The sequence below is a fragment of the Callorhinus ursinus genome, unplaced genomic scaffold (genome assembly GCF_003265705.2).
Source record: "Callorhinus ursinus isolate GAN/ISIS: 27379988/994484 unplaced genomic scaffold, GSC_fseal_2.0 scaffold68, whole genome shotgun sequence".
In the NCBI taxonomy this organism is placed as follows: domain Eukaryota; kingdom Metazoa; phylum Chordata; class Mammalia; order Carnivora; family Otariidae; genus Callorhinus; species Callorhinus ursinus.
In genome coordinates, this window is record NW_027397130.1 from 2,854,789 (window position 1) to 2,870,922 (window position 16,134).

The 16,134-nt window shown below is 51.2% G+C and overlaps 1 protein-coding gene across 5 annotated transcripts in view; it reads left to right on the forward strand.

Moving 5' to 3' along the window:
- The window catches only part of RBFOX3 (RNA binding fox-1 homolog 3), a 406,019-nt gene that overhangs the window by 31,268 nt on the left and 358,617 nt on the right, over positions 1-16,134 (forward strand). Inside the window, exon 1 of one of the 5 annotated variants that reach the window (XM_073885943.1) lies at positions 1,997-2,015. The exons of the other annotated variants lie outside the window; for them this stretch is intronic. The gene's annotated coding sequence lies outside the window, so the exon portion shown is untranslated. Of the gene's footprint in view, positions 1-1,996; positions 2,016-16,134 lie in introns of those variants that run through there. 5 annotated transcript variants of the gene reach the window in all.

Here is a 16,134-nt window from a genome sequence, read left to right on the forward strand (position 1 = left end):
TCCATCCACCCTTCCATCCATCTGTCCATCCATCTCTCCATCTCTCCATCCCTCCATCCCTCCATCCATCACCCTTCCTTCCATCCACCCATCCATCCCTCCATCCATCACCCTTCCTTCCATCCATCCATCCATCCCTCCGTCCATCCACCCTTCCATCCCTCCGTCCATCCACCCTTCCATCCGTCCCTCCATCCATCCAGCTTCCCATCCACCCATCCATCCTTCCATCCATCCCTCCATCCTTTCTTCCATCCATCCTCCCGTTCATCCATTCCTCCCTCCATCCATCCATCCACCCATCCCTCCCTCCCTCCCTCCATTTACCCTTCCATCCATCCATCCATCCATCCATCCATCCCCCCCCCTTCATCTAAACACCCTTAGAAGTTCACCTTGGCCACCAGAATTTCTTACATCTGGCACAATATTTGCAGCAGGCACCCCTAGGCAACAGCAAATGGAATAAATGCAGGTTGATGGATTAAAGAGAAATCTACTGGCATATCCCTAAAAGAACCGAAAGCAGGGTCTCAAAGAGACATTTGCACACCCATGTCCACAGCAGCATTATTCACAATAGCCCAAGGTGGAAATGACCCAAGTGTCTGCCCATGAATGAATGGGTGAATAAGATGCGGTAGAATTTAGCCAGGGAAAGGAATGAAATTTTGACAATTGTGACAACGTGGATGAACCTTGAAAATGTGGTGAAAGGAGCCAGGTACAAACAGACAAATACTGGATTCCATTTATGTGAAGTGCCCAGAATAGGCAGATACACAGACACAGAAAGTAGGTCGGCGGGGGCGTGGGGCTGGGGGACGAGCACGGGGAGTTGTTGCTTGATGGGGACAGGGTTTCTGTTGGGAGGGAGGAAAGGGTTCTACAAATAGGCGATAGTGGTGGTTGGACAACAGTGTGTATGTATCTAATGCCACTGAATCACATGCTACGGAATTGTGAAAATGGCACGTTTATGTTACATATATTTTACACAATAAACAATATTTCAAGGAAAAGAAGGAATACACTGTGACGCAGTTATGTGTCCTGGCTGTCTTCAGGAGCCAGCGTGTGGCCAGGGAGGTTAAGGAGATGCCCCTGTTGCCCCTGGGCTGGCCCTGCCCCGTGTCTGAGGTTCTGGGAGGCAGGATGGCAGGCCTCAGGCGCTCAGCCGCCTCCTGGGGAGCAGGACCGGGGGTCCTGGCTGGCTTGATTTTGGGGGTGGTTGAAGAGCGGGCTGCAGGGTCCTGGGTTAGGGACCCTCGCTTTCAGAAGGAGGCTCCAGTGGGGCAGAGGCGGGAAGTTAGGCTGTGGTCCCTGCACAGGGTGGATGGGGCTCCTGCCTCTGCCCAGCCTTGATGAGGAGGAGTGGCCTCACGGGCCTGTGGGCAGGTGGCCATCAGCGTGAGGAGGGACACCGAGGAAGCCAGTCCTTCACCCCGGCTTTCACTGCAGTGGGAGGTGGGAAAGGCCAGGAGAGGTTTAGTTTTGGAGACTCTGGTAAAGGAGTAGGGGGTTTGTACTTTGAGTGCACTTGTTCACATCAAGTGTTAGAATTGGGTCCCAGTGCTGTTTCATAGGGGCCAAGTTTCATGTCCTTGTCTCCAGGACAAGGGGTGGCCCTCGTGCTCCTTGTGTGTGTTACCTGGTGGGGGGAGGCTAGCAGCCGTGGTGGAGAGGTCTGCTGGGGACATGGGCCTCCCTCCTCACTGCGGGCACAGTGCAAGTGTGCACGGTGTGACTGTCACTTGGAGGAGGGCTCACACTGTCCCAGGAGATCCGGACTTTTGCATCATTAATTGGGTCTGCAAACTGCAGAGGGAAGGATCAGGCAAGTTCTTACATAGGAATTTCGAATTGACTTTCAAATTCTGAATCTGTCGAATTAGAAGAAAAGCGGGATTTCTCTGTAGACTCAACGTGCCAGCCCTGACTTGGAGTGAGCCCAGAGCCCAGAGCCGGGGTCCCTGGGGATGCTGCATGACAACACCTTCCTCTGCTGGGACTCGGTGAGTTCATACATTGGACCATGAGGGGGCTCGTGTGGCCTTGTTTTATAACGAACGAAACAGGTGCGGACAAGCCAGGAAATGTAATTAAGATGAAGCTAAGCTTTCATGACAAGGTGGGTGGGAGCTTGAGCCTTTTCTGCCAGGCTTGAGGCACAAGCCCTTCGCTGGTCTACGAGCTGCCATGTGACCCTTCAGTAGCATCTGCTGGTGCCTAGGGACCATGGGTGGATGAACCACGGGTGCAGCTTCTGAGGGGTGGCAAGCAGAGCCCTCTGGGCCCTCAGGCGGCTCAGCATCTTGGTTAGGGAGGCCTGGGAGCCCACAGACCTTACCTTTTGCTGGCAGATTCTGTCCATCACAGGGAGAGACATGCCCCCTCAGCATGGTGGTTTTCAAGTGGCTGGAAGTGGGAAATGGAAGGTCTGGACTTCTCGGGTCTGGCCCTAGGCTCTGCTGTAAACCTCAGCCTCTTCTCTCATCCGGGCATCTAACACGCACGGCCCACGGATGGATGGGGAGCTGGGGCCAACTTTGGTCCTTCCCGGGTTTCCTGCATATGCCCAAGAGTCCCGTTAGATGCAGGGTGACATCAGCGGAGAGGGGGGCTACTCAGGACGTCTGGCTCTGGCCACCTCTTTTGGTGGACAAGTGGGAGACACAGCGTGGCAAGGCTTAAATATGGAGTATGGCACCTTTTCACATACCTTTGTTCAAAACGTTCATAATTGGTCAAACGACAACTGGGAGCTGTGGACAAGTGGATGAAACATGGAGGGAGGTTTCTAGTGATGTGCCGTGGGGCTCTGTCATTGCCCTCTTCCCCTCTCCCTGCTTATCATGGTGGCTGATGTGAGATGGGGACGGGTGGCAGAGTTATCAGATTTGGAGGTAACATGAAGCTGGGAGCAATGGTGAGTGCATTTCATAGACAGACCCGGGATCTACGTATATCTCAGCAGTTAGAATGATAGGTTGAATCTAGCAAGATACAGCTTAGTAGGAATAAGTTGAAAGTACTTTATTTGGGTCCAAATGGTCAAGCTCCCTAAGTCTGCGGTGGGTGAGACAGAGCTAAGTGGTGGCAAACACAAGATTTAGAAATCCATAGTGTGAGCCAGCAGTCTGATAGGGCCGCATCAAAAATCGGAGTGGTTTTAGGTTGCATTAGTAGAAGTATTGTTTCCAGAAGAAAGGAGGAGACTCTGCTCTATCCTTTCTCAGACAGAGCACTGCTGGGGTCTTGTCTTCAGATCTTTATGCCCCACTTTGAAAAGGACTTTGAAGAGTCGAGTAAGCTTCCAAAATGAATCCCATAGCCAAAAACATGATGTGCTAACTTCATCCTTTGCTACTTAAAAGATAATCTTTTCTGTGATTATAGTAAATATTTTCTCTTTGTAAAAAATAGAGAAAACATAAAAAAGTGTAATAATGGGAACAAAAACTAGTCATAATCTTCATCTTCCTACCCAGAGATAACCCTTTTAGCATTTTGGCATATTTCCTATTAGTCTTTTTAAAAATACGCATTTTTAAAAAAAGTTAGGATGACGTTTATATATAGTCTGTGTCCTGTTTTCATTTGATATTATGTGGTGAGCACCGCTGTATATTTTTAAGCATCCACCAAAACCACGATCTGCAGTGACTGCTGACTAGTCTGCTGCATGGATGTCCTGCAAATTCATAATTTGTTTCCTCCTTCCCAGAGTGTTGGCTGGTTGGGTTGTTTCCAGTTTTTTCCATGTTATAAATAATCCTGTGATTAACTTCCTTGTACATAAATCTTGGTCTGTGCCTCTGATTATTTCTGTGGGATCAATTCCTAGAAGTAGAATTTTGGGTTCAAGGAATACAAACATTTTTAGGGCTCCTGAAATATTTTGTTAAGGGGTCCCTCAGGAAGTTTGTCCCCTCATTAAAGTGTGTCTGTTAGCCTGTGCTGGCAAGCGAGCTGGCGAGCTCGGCTGTTATCTGTAGAAGTGATCTTCCCCAGTTTGGTAGATGGACATGTTATCCTGCCTGGTTTTCATTTGCATTTCCTTGATTGCTGGAAAAGGCTGAGTTACCCTTTGGTGGTCCTCAGCTCCCTGTTTGGTTGATGGCATGGAGACCGATCCTCTCAGCATGGTATACGCAACGTGGACTTTCCTGATAATGGAGACTGTATCCCTTCATTTGGCCCAGAGTGCAGTGGGAAGCCTGGCTTGAGAAGGAGAGAAGGTCCGATTGAAGCTGCCCACCTCGGAGCCAGAGGGCTTTGGGCTGTGGACAGGTAAGGGCAGGAGCCAGAATCAGCCTCCCTGCTTGAAATGCTGGCTGTCACCTCTTACCTGGGTGACCTTGGGCAAGTTATTGACCTCAAGGAGGTGGCGAGGGGGGCCTCCATCTGCACTGGGGCTGAGGGTCACAGGATGAGGCACATGGAGTGTTAGGCAGGGTCGGGCACAGGGTGCTCATTTAACCTCAGGTGTTTTTCTCCCGAGTATCACGTCTTCTTCCTTTGTCCACACGAAGAATGCTTTTGTGATCAGAGAACTCACTTCCTCCATCCCGTCCTCTGTTTGGCCCACCGGTATTTATTAAGTGCCTCCTCTGACAGAGAGTGTGCGCTGGACAAGCAGAGAGAGAAAAGACACGCTCTCTGACCTGAATTCCAGGCCAGCAGGGGATTCAGACGGGCGGTTGAAGAATGGATCGGTTTAACTCCAAAGGAAAAAAGTGCCGAAAAAGAGCACACTTTGCAAAAGAAGACACATTCCATTTGTCTTCTGTGCGGAGAGAAAATTAATTGCACACGTAATCAAACCCTTACCAACCTGATCGACGGGAGACCCCATTCCCCGTCTCATTTTAGCAAAGACTAAAAAATGCGAACACGCAGTGCTGGCAGGGGTGTGATGAGACAGACACTTCTGTAAATGACGCTGTGGGATCAGGTGTCCTCTGTGGGTCAGAGAGAGAAATAGCCTGTCTTCCTTCTGAGATGAACAGAGAGCTGTGGGCTGTGGGGCTGCAGGTAGGAGGGTGCTGGCAGGCCCAGGGCCTTGTATTTCCTGCCTTACCGGCCATGGTTTCTGACGGGGACGGTCTCTGCTCAGCGGATGAGTCAGCCTTTGGCCTGTTCATTTTCTTCCTTCTCACTGAATGTTTCTTGGAGATTTCGATTTTTTCCCAAAGACCCATTGACTACGTTTCCCACATTTTAAACCATCTTTTTGTTGTGGTGGTTTTTGTGGGCTATTGATCCCTTCAGCTTGTTTTCTGAGATCCGTTGCATTTCCAGTGTTCTTAGAGGGAACTTCAGGACAAGTGAGGGCCTTCTCGCTCCCCTCCATCCCCGCCCTGCGCTGCCACATTTGGGCCCCCGCGGAGGCAGTGGGCGTGTGCCGCTTGGCAGAGGGCCCCATCTTCAGGTTCTAATCTGAGCTGTGATTTCCCCAGGCAGGTGGGGAGACTGGCATCCAGCAGAGCCAGGCTCTGCAGAAGGAAAAAAAAGTGCAGCTCTGTTGAGTCTTTGCTTCTGGAACACTGGGGTGGGGTGAGCCCCTCGTCTGGGCTCCTTCCCCCTTGATCTCATCATGGGGGGGGTCCCTGTTCCTATTACCCAGTGGCTGGGAGGAGAGGAGCTCTGAATGGAAGGCTGTAGGGTTGCGGCCCCTTCCCCAGCTCCCCTCTCCCCGGCCGGCTTGTGGCCCACCCTCCTTGGACTTCATCCGGCGCCCCTAGACACCCAGGCGACAGCAACGCTGGGTGGTGCTTGTGCTGGATGTGTATTTTCAGAAGCTGCGGGGGACGCCATGTGTGTATAAAATTAGCATTGCCTTGTTGGCCCCTTTCAGACTAATTCGGAGTGAAATGTTTTAGCAATGGTGGGCTGATTCTATCAGGAGAACAAGAACTAATTAAATTCCCCCTGACCATCAAGCAGTAAATTATTTATGTCCAGACAGATGCCGTCTAATTTCCAGCATCCAGTTCAACCCGACATGCATCCTACTTGATTTTTCAAGGGGAGAAGTAGAAGAAAGAAAGGGCCCAAGTAGGCAAGACAGGAGCTAGGCGTTGGGGAGAGCCATGGAGCCCTGGCCCAGAGGCGTTGCACCTCCAGCGCTGAGCAGGAGACCGACGCCGGGGGAGAGGGCTCAGGGCATGGCCCCATGCCGTTCCTGGCACATGGGAATGGAAGAAAGGAGTCAACCACCCATTCGGCATGTCTTTGTTTAACCTGGTCTCAGTTGTTTGGGGGAGAGTTAATTTCACTAACGAATCTGCTAATACATGTCACAAAGACTTACTGATCTGCCCCTCAGTGGCCTTTGGTGGCCGCTGAGTAGCTGCCAGCTTGCATTTTGGGATGGAGTGATTAGCTTGGCCCCACGTGGTGGCCATGCTGCCCTCTGCCCACCTCCTCTGTTGTTCCCCAGTGGCGGAAAGGCACCTAGGGGACAACCCGGAATTCATGGAACCAGGCACGGGAACCCCCCGCCCCTCCTCACTCCCCAGACCAGGGGCGGCGCTTTGCTGGACTTGGGTGGGGATGGGAGGCTGGGCCTGCCCTGGCCTGAGTCCCCGGGCCTGAGTACACTTCCTTTGGGAAGAGGTGAGGGCTACTGCAGGGGCACTGGTTGCTGCTTGGTGACGTAGGCCTGGACGGTGAAGAGGACTCTTTCTGCAGTGCTCGAGTTGCTGAGTATGAGGACATCTGTTTCTTGGCCGGGCAGTCTGTGCTCATCACAGACCCTGCGCTGTGTGGTGCTGGACGCAGTCACAGAGGTGGGGCACTTTTCAGCTGTAGGGGTGACGCTGGGTGGGTGAAAAGGTGCTGAGTCGGCGGCCTCGTGTGCCAGGGCTGAGCTCAGCACGTGTCTCCTTGTGCCTGAGTTTGTGCCCCTCCCCACCGCCTCTCTGCCCACCTGTGGGGATGTCCGAGGCAGAGGGGGGTTAGGGTTTTGGGAACCCAGGGAAGGGCTCTTCCCTCAGTTGGGGCAAGGCTGGGCTCCTCTCCTGCAGCCCCAGCTCACCCTCTGCCCTGAGCACAGTAGCAGACTTGAGGCGCAGAGAGGTGCAGGCAAGTGATGGTTTTTGGCAGAAAGGCCCTTTGCAAAGCAGTCACCCTAGGGGCTTTAAACTGAAGCCTCTGAGATACCTCTTTGGTGCGTTGAATTATGGAGATGTCAACCTTTGAGGACAGAGCTAATTTGGGGAGCAGTGCAGAGCTGCCTGGCTCTGTGCGGTGGGCACCTAGTTTCACCTCTCCTTGGGCAGGCTACTTAATCTCCGTGAGCTTCAGTTTTCCCATCTATGGAATGGGATCAAACATCCTTCCCATCTCAGAGGGCAGTTGGGTGGAGAAAATGAGCGGTGTGTACAGGCCTCAGCACAGGCCTGAGCCCAGCAAAGACCTCGTCACAGCCAGCAAGCTGTCCAGGCTGTTGGGCGCAGGAAGGGGTGTGTTCTGGCCCCGCAGGGTGACATTGCCGTGGGCAGCACTGGCTGGCAGTCCTGGGTTTGCTGATTGGTGCTAAAGCGTGAACTGCCATGTGTTACGGTCACTTGATGTCCCTGGACACAGCAGGTGCTAGGTGGTCAGTAGCCTCTTGCTAGCTGCCCACTGTCCCCTGTAAACACAGTGAGGTACGCACAGTTTCTCAAGTACCTGTTCTGGCCAGGTCCTGGGGCTGCAGTGGGAAGAAAGCAAGTGGCTGCCCTCTCAAAGCATCCCACTAGGAGGAGCAGGAGGGTACTGCATCCTTTGTGGGATGGAGAACAAAGCACGAATACCCCACACGTGTTCACTGCTGTGCAATTTACAAAGTACCTCTATGTATAGTGTTTCATTTAAGCCTGGAGAGCTCTGGGTGAGGCTTTCCAGCCTCTTGGGCCACCTTTAGCGCCTCCTGTGCTTTGTTTGGGCTCAGAAACCCTCTGGTGACCCTTTCTGCCCCAGTCCTTTCTTCACTGGGTCTCCTGGGGCTGGGATGAGGAATGAAGGTTGGGGGACAGTCCTGGGCCTGATGTTGAAAGAACTGCTAAAGATGCAGCAAGGGGGTGGGGACACTCCATCCATCCATCCATCCATCCATCCTTCCATCCATCCTTCCATCCATCCAACCATCCATTCACCATCCATCATCTATCCTTCATCCATCCATCCATCTATCCGGTTACCATCCTCATTCATCCTTCATCCGTCCTCCATCCATCTACCCATCCATCTGTCTATCCATCCAGCATCCATCCATCCATCCATCCAACCAACCAACCATCCATCCATCCTTCATCCATCCTCTATCCATTCATCCATCATCCATCCGTCCATCCATCCTGTCTCCATTCAACATCCATCCACTATTCTCCATCCATCCACTCATTCATACACTCATCCACCCTCCCTCCATCCATCCATCCTTCACCCACCCTACAAATAATTACTAAGTATTTAATTATATGTAGTATTTTAGGCACCAGCAATGAAAAAAAGAGAGACAAAAATGAAAAAAACCAAAACAGACAAACTCCCTGTCCTCAAGGAGGTCACTTGCAGTAAGAACAGGAGTCATTTGCTAGAGAGTAGAGGTCATCCGAGTGCTGCTGCCCATTTGAGACTTGGGGCAAACCGTTGCCTCCCAGGCCTGAGACCAGCCTTGCAGGCCTCCTGGGGGTCACATGCTGAGAGGCTTTCTCCAGCTGCTCTGCTCCCACCCACCTGCTGAGTGGGGGCTGGTTGCATTAGGGTTAATGCCTGTGTTGAACCTGACTCAGCCTCTTGGCCTCAGTGGACCAGCTCCCAGGAAAGCTGCCCCTCGTGCCCTTCCTGCTGCCTGCACACCCGCCCTGGGCTGTGGGCTCCCACTCTCGGTTCACCCTTTGCCAGTGTCCTTCCTGTGTGGCACCTGGGCCCAGACCCCTGTAGCCCCTGTGCTCTGCCCGCGCCCTGCAGGCCCATGCGGCCCCTCACGCCTGGTGGCGGTGGGAACGTGTGCTGAACTGGCTGACTAACCAGGCGCCACAAGGCAGCGCCAAATGGCTGCCACAGTAAATTTCCAACTGTGTCTGGGGCTGACGGCTTCATTTCCTTCCCGAGCAATGAATAGGCTGAGCAGGGAAGCCTCAGCTCTGTTCTTGCGGCCTGAGTTGACCTTCTGCCATGCTTCCTGTTGCCCGGCCTCACCTCCGCCCTGGCCGGCAAAGGGCCTGGTGGGCCTCAGCCTGATGACCCCTCATAGGAAGAGTCTGCCCCCGGCTGCCTGGGCCAGCTGTCTGCACCGCTCCCTGACCTTCCTGACCCTTCCGTCCCCAGTGGGTTGGCAGAGTGCTGGGTGTTGGAAGGGTTCTTGGGGCCCCTGGACCTGCTGTCCTTTTGTCAATGCTGAGGCCCCTCGGAGTGAGGGAGGCCTCCCCAGGGCGGGGGTGGGGGGCCCAAGCCCACCGGCTCTCCATCTCCTGCGAGGGACCCTCCTCCCCAGACAGTTGAAACACCCCCCCAGCACCCCTGCTTGTCCAGCGGGGACGCCTACCGTCACCTGCTGTGGCTGCTGTCCGCGCTTCCATCTCCTGGCTTTTCTCAGCTCAGGAAAGATCTGATTCACGCTGGGTTTTTTTGTTTTTCTTTTTTCTCAGACTCGATGCTTTACAGTTCGATTCAAGCAGAATCTCTTCTAACTTGGGAGTCACTTATCCCCCCTCCAGGTCATTTCTGACACCTCCCCTGTCCCAGCACAGGACTGCAGCCCGCCTGCGCCCCGGCTCACTTGCTGCTCTCCCCAGCGGATCTTCCTCATGATCTGTTTGATGTCTTCCAGATTATTAGCTCCGATATTAAACAAAATGGGGGCCTGGTGGTGGCCAGAGCAGCCTCCCTCCAGACGCCCCCTCCTGCCTGATTTGCTGGTGTTTGCCCTGAGCCTTTGCGTGTGGTTTTCAAACCTCCCTTCAACCTGTGACAATGTTGAGATCAGAGCCAAGCTAGTTCAATTTGGCAAAGAAAATCTCTCCAGATCCTGCTCCAGCGATGGCTGCGAATTTGCCCGCCGGAGTGACAGTGCGCTGGTGGTCAGTGACCCCGACCTTTCCCTGGGGCCTCCCCGCCCGTCGGGGCTCCCGCAGCCCCCCAGTGCTGTCCCCTAAGGAACAACATGGGGAGGGGGCAAGCCGTGGTCAGACTCTGGTCTTCTCTGCGTCTTCAGGGCAGCGCGTCTGGGTTCCCCTTGGCCCTGGGTGGGGGCATGCTGACTGTGTAGAGGCCAGGAGTTGGGGTGCCGGGGCCATATGGCCTGGGTCCGAGCTGCAGCACCAGGGCCCCCTTTCCCGCCTCCGCGGAGGGTCCAGACGGGCACGGAAAACCCCCCGGCTCCAGGCTGGGCACAGAGCGAGCCCCGGGTGCATGGTGGCCCCCACGGGCGCAGAGGCCTCACTTCCGCCGCCTCGCCTGCGCCGCTGACTCCGCGGACACCGAAGGAGATGGATTCGCTGGGCTTGCACCTCCAGGCGCTTATTTGTGTGCTGCATGCTTTTCAAATATTTTCTTATTTTGCTTTTTGTCAGTAAATATTTCACCAGCCCTTTCTTGCTTGCTCCTATTTTTTTCATGCTTGCAAAGATGTTAAATTAGCATGCGTCCTTTAAGCTGCCATTAATTTCATATCTTCCCTGATTTGTACACTGAATTCCCTCCCCCCAGCCCTCAGGATATGTTTATAACTGCTGCTCAGTGTTCGCTCACTGTTGCTAAAATCTGCGGGGGCTGCCCCTGCGTCCCCCGGCAGGCCTTGCCCTGCCCAACACCCCCTTGGGCCCACCGTGCCTCCCCTTCTGTGCCCTGGGCGGCTCCTCCTGCCCCCCAGCGCCCAACGCAGTTCCCATCTGCTGTGCGTCGTGTCACGATGTCTCTCCTGTGTTCATCGCTGTGGGTTCCATGTCGGGCCCCACACGGGATGGGTGAAGGCATGGCAGGGGAGAGTGGGCGTAAATGCGGGTGGGAAGAGCCAGCCTAGCTCTGCGGGGCTGCCGGCAAGGGTAGGCCCTGGGCGACCTCTTTCCCGCTCCGGTCCTCGCCTTCCCCATTGGCAAAATACTGTGATTGTGGGATCCTTTCTTGCTCTGAAATTTTATGATTTTTCTAATTCTTCAACTCTGCAGGCATTTATTTGTCTTCCTAATTGGGCGTGTTTTCACTGTTAAGATGTTGGGTTTGGGTGACATTGTGATAATTGGAGTCTGGATGATAGTTATTGTGGTTGTGATCACTACCACCATCCGCACCACTACCGGCAGCTCTGAGTTCTTACCAGAGGCCAGGCATCTTGCTGAGTCTTTTATGCCTATCATCCCATGTGATTTTTACAGCAGTGGGGCGGTGGGGGGGAGGGGGTCCCGTCCCCATTTTAGAGGCAGAGCAAGTGAGGTACAGGGAAGGTCCGTGATCTGCCTTGGGTCCCACAGCCAGCAGTGGTAGATCTGGGTTCAGACTCCAGTCTGTCTAACACCAAAGCCACTGCTTTAGGTACTGTGCCACGTGGGCTCGCTCAGTTCCACACAGGCTGGTCTCCTTTGCCCTTTGTGGTCAGTGCTTAGTGAGGGGCGCAGGCTTTGTGTCTGTGAGGCTGAGTTCTGTCAGTCTGCAGTGATGTACCACGGGGACGTCCTTGACTTTTCTAAGCCCTGGTTTCTTGCCCTGTGAATGAAGAAGAGCAAAACCCACCTCCCAGAGTTGACAAAGTGGTGTTCATCTGGTGTCTAGCACAGTGCCTGGCATAGATAAATACTCACATGTGGGCTTTATAATTATAATTATTGCATATCGCCATAAAATTATCAGCCACTCCATGCTTCCTGTAAACATTTACTTTTGACCTTTGATGCGTCAGACCCTGTCCTGGGTGCTAGACATGCAGGGCTGAGTAAGGCAGACTCCCTGACTCTGAGCAACCCTCTCTACAAACTGTCAACAAATACAACATGGGAGGGTCAGACTCGCAGGGGGTGGACAGAGCACCCACAAGTAAAGGACCCTGGTTGGGGGTGAGGGCAAGTGTGCAGAGAGAAGACTCAGAGCCTTAGTACATAGTCAGTAAAAGAGAGAGAATTAAGAATACATGAATTAAGTATATGACTCAAACAGTTAGGAAAAGGACAAAAGAATAATAAACCAAAGGAGAAAAGAAAGAAGGCATTAATGAAGTTAATAGATAATGAATGAGTCACAGAAGAGAAAATGGGGCTAATAAATAAAAAGCTGTTTTTTTTAAAAAAGTGAAGACCTAAACCACTAGCTAGGTTAGAAAGGAAGAAAGCACAAGAAACACAAAATAAGAAATGGGAGAAATGTAATTTACAAAAACTGACCAAGCCCACCCCATGACAGAAGGTTTTTAAGCTGCTCCCACACAGGGATGTCTGGGTGGCTTCCCAGGAGAATTTAACCCGCACCTTTAAAGAGTAGGTACTTTCAGGGTGCCTGGGTGGCTCAGTTGGTTAAGCGACTGCCTTCGGCTCAGGTCATGATCCTGGAGTCCCGGGATCGAGTCCTGCATCGGGCTCCCTGCTCAGCGGGGAGTCTGCCTCTCCCTCTGACCCTCCCCCATCTCATGCTCTATCTCATTCTCTCTCTCAAATAAATAAATAAATAAAATGCTTAAAAAAAAGAAGAGCAGGTACTTCCAGTGCTAATTAAACTGTCCCACAGCAAATAAAAAAGAAGGGAAACATCTATGTAATTTTCACAAAGTGGGAATTACAATGTTTTTCAATCTGAAGAAGATTGTACAAAAATAAAACTGCAGGCCAGTCTCACTTATGAATACCGATGCAGAATTTTAAATAAAATATTAGCAAACAGAATCCAAGTGTCATGTGAAAATAATAATGTCCAATGTCCTTTTGGAGTCTATTCCAGGAATCCCAGAAGGTTCCATATTAAGAAATCTACATATACAATCCATCATGTTAATCGACACACAGAGAATTATCACATGGCTATCTTTTTTGGGACTGAAAAGCCACTGGACAAAAGTCAACATCCATTCTTGGTACACACTCAACAGGAATTGATAGATGCTTCCTTAATATGACTATATGTGATCATGTTCCAAACCCATTCTTTTTCTTAATGTGGAAACAGTAAAGCAAGAACAGAGCAAGGATGTTACTATCACCACTGCTACAATATTTCATATTATAGCAGAAGCATCAGCCAATGCAATCAGACAAGAGAAAGAAATGAGAAGAGTAAATATTGAGCAATAGGGAGTAAAAGTATCACTCTTTCCTAGGGGGTGTAATTGTGTACTTGGAAAACCTAAGAGGATCAATAAAATATATATATATATATATATATATATAATATAATAACAAATAGAGAGGTGGTAGAAAGTTTCTATTTATAACAACAAAAATAAACTAAAATATCCAGGAATAAACTTAATAAAAAATGTTCAGAATGCTTATATGGAAAGCATACAAGGCTCTTGAAGGACATGTTGCACCTAAATAAAGCCCAAAATGGAGCAGAGATTTAAAGTCATTCATTCAGCAAATATTTCTTGAAGGCTTTCCACATAATGGGTCCTGTTCGGGTCCTAGGGACACAGCCGTGAGCAAAACAGATAGAAATTCCTGCCTGCACGGAACTTACATTCTAGGTGGAAAAGAAGAAAAAAACAAAATAAATAATAATACTGTATCATATTTTAGATAGTAGCAATTCTTATAGCAAAATATGCAACTGGAGGTGTGTGGGGGTGGGGGTGGGGGTGTTGCAGTGTTAAGTTGGGGGAGTCATGGAAGGCTTTGCTTAGACGTGATGCTTGTAACTTGTAAGCTCCTTGCATTGCCCAGAATATACAGGCTTATAGTAAGAACTCGCTAAGTTAATCTCTTTAAAATTTCAAATCTTGAAGATTTGAATATTTGTTTTAATAAGCCAAGTTCTCTGTTTTGAATTTTGGCCTCCCAGGGTCTTTCTATTTGGCTACCTGCAAACCCTTGTTTTTCCAGAATGGAAGACTTCCTGAACTCCTATTATTTAGAAATGTGGTCTCTGTACCAGCATCATCAGCATCACCTAAGGGCTTGTGGAAAGTACAAATGTTTGAGTCCCACCCTAGACCTACTGAATTTTGGAGTCTGCATTTTCACAAGATGTTTGCGTGCTTCACGTGGACATTAAAGTTGAGAAGCATTTGCCTGCAGTCCCAGGTTTTGCAAGTTTCTGTCTTACTCAGGGAAATCAGGAAATGGAACGGTCTCAGCTTCTCACAAAGTCGGGCTTCCTGACTGCACTTGTGTGGCCCACATTCCCGGCACCCATGGAGGACCAACACGTGCAAAGGTGTATTAGAAAACTCTAGAACTGTTTTGTCCAGTATGGTAGCCACTAGCCACACGTTTAATAAAATTATTTAATTTTATTAAATTTTTAATTTAATTATTAAATTTATTTAATTAAAAAAACTGTTTAAATAAAATTAAATATTCAGTTGCTCAATCACACTAGCCACACTTCAAGTGCTCAACAGCCACATGTGGTTAGTGGGTTCCATATTGGATGGTGGAATATTCCCTCCATTCCAGAAAGTTCTGTTGGGCAGCATGGATCTAGAATATACAGGGTGCTAGATTTTGAGAGCTTTTGAATTGCAAAGTCATATCCTCAATGCTCTGCATTCTGAGCTCCATTTGTTTCCTTTGGTGTCAGTATCCACCTGTCTGTCCATTGGTCCATCTGTCCATCCACTTAGTCATTTAGTCATTCTGTCAGTGATTGTGGCATGAAGTGCTATTTTAATAAATATTTATGGGATAAATCATGGCACAAAAGATCTACCTGTCCTTAGCCCTGAGCGGAGTACCCGACATATAAGTGCCATGTTTCCTTGCCATGAGTATGTGGACTTGCATTTGGAACTTTCTACCCTGACCTCTGGGAGCCCATTTTCCCGTTCGACTTTCCTGGGATGGAGTCCACTCATCCCACTGTTCTCCCTGGTTAATAGGCTCACGCCCCAGGAATATGTCTGGCTCCAGGAAGCTGCCCCTCCTCTGAGAGTTGGCCCTACTGCTTAAGCTTTCATGGGGATGCTCCTGGGCATGGGGTGCCCTCTGAGCCTCTTGTCTCCTGGGCCCAGCTGACCTCTTTTGCTTCAGACCTGCCTGGCCCATTTTTCTGGCATAGAATTTTCCTAGTGTAGACCCCAGGAGACAGAGGAGGAAGGTACGAATGGATAAGGGGCAAGTGGGGTACATGAATGCTCTCATGGGCACCCAGCGTGGACACTCTCAGGGCCACAGTCGGCCCCGGGGTTGGTTTTCCGCAGTGTGTGTGTGTGTGTGTGTGTGTGTGCGCGCGCGTGTGTGTGTGCGTGTGTGTGTGTGTGCGTGTGTGTGCGCGCGCGTGTGCGTGCATGCGTGTGGTCTTCTCAGAACACTGGGGCTTTTTAGGCAAACTGCTTCATCCATTATGTCACCGAGCCTGGAAAATTCTTACTTTTTATGATGATTCAGCCCCTCTTATTTTAAAGTTAGCTCTGCTCCGGCAGAGGCTGTGCCCGCAGCTGTGCGGCCTCCTCAGCTCTGGAATGTGCCGACGCTCACCTCCTCCCTCTCCTCCCAGTACCCTGGCCCCTCCCAGGGGGAAGTCGGCTTCCTCTTTCCTTTCTCTGTCTCATCCCTTGACTTCTGACCCCCAGCACAAGGAAAGCCCCTGGCCTGCCCTGCCAAGGCCCCCTCATGTCCCTGGGGTGCCCCTGAGCCTCCCTCTGGGTTGGAGGCCAGAGTCACTGCCCCAGCTCAACACGGACAGAGACAGTCACCATGATCTTCCAGATTCTTCTGGTTGATCTAATGCTGGTGTCAGATCACTCCCCAGTCTCCATGGAAACCTGAGCTCCACCTGCATCCCTCTCCCCATCTGCTCATGGCGGGGGGGCTGCGTGGGGCTCCCCCAGCCCTGGAGGAGCCTCTGTGTTCAGGTTCCCACCTGTAAGCCGAGCCTGTCCACCCTCACGACCTTCCAAGATCTCCCCGAAGACTTCCGAAGTAAGGCAGGCTGTGCCTGCTGGAACCCAGAGGTGCTCGTGAACCCCCAGGGCCTTCGGTTTCTGTCGCTCCCAGACGC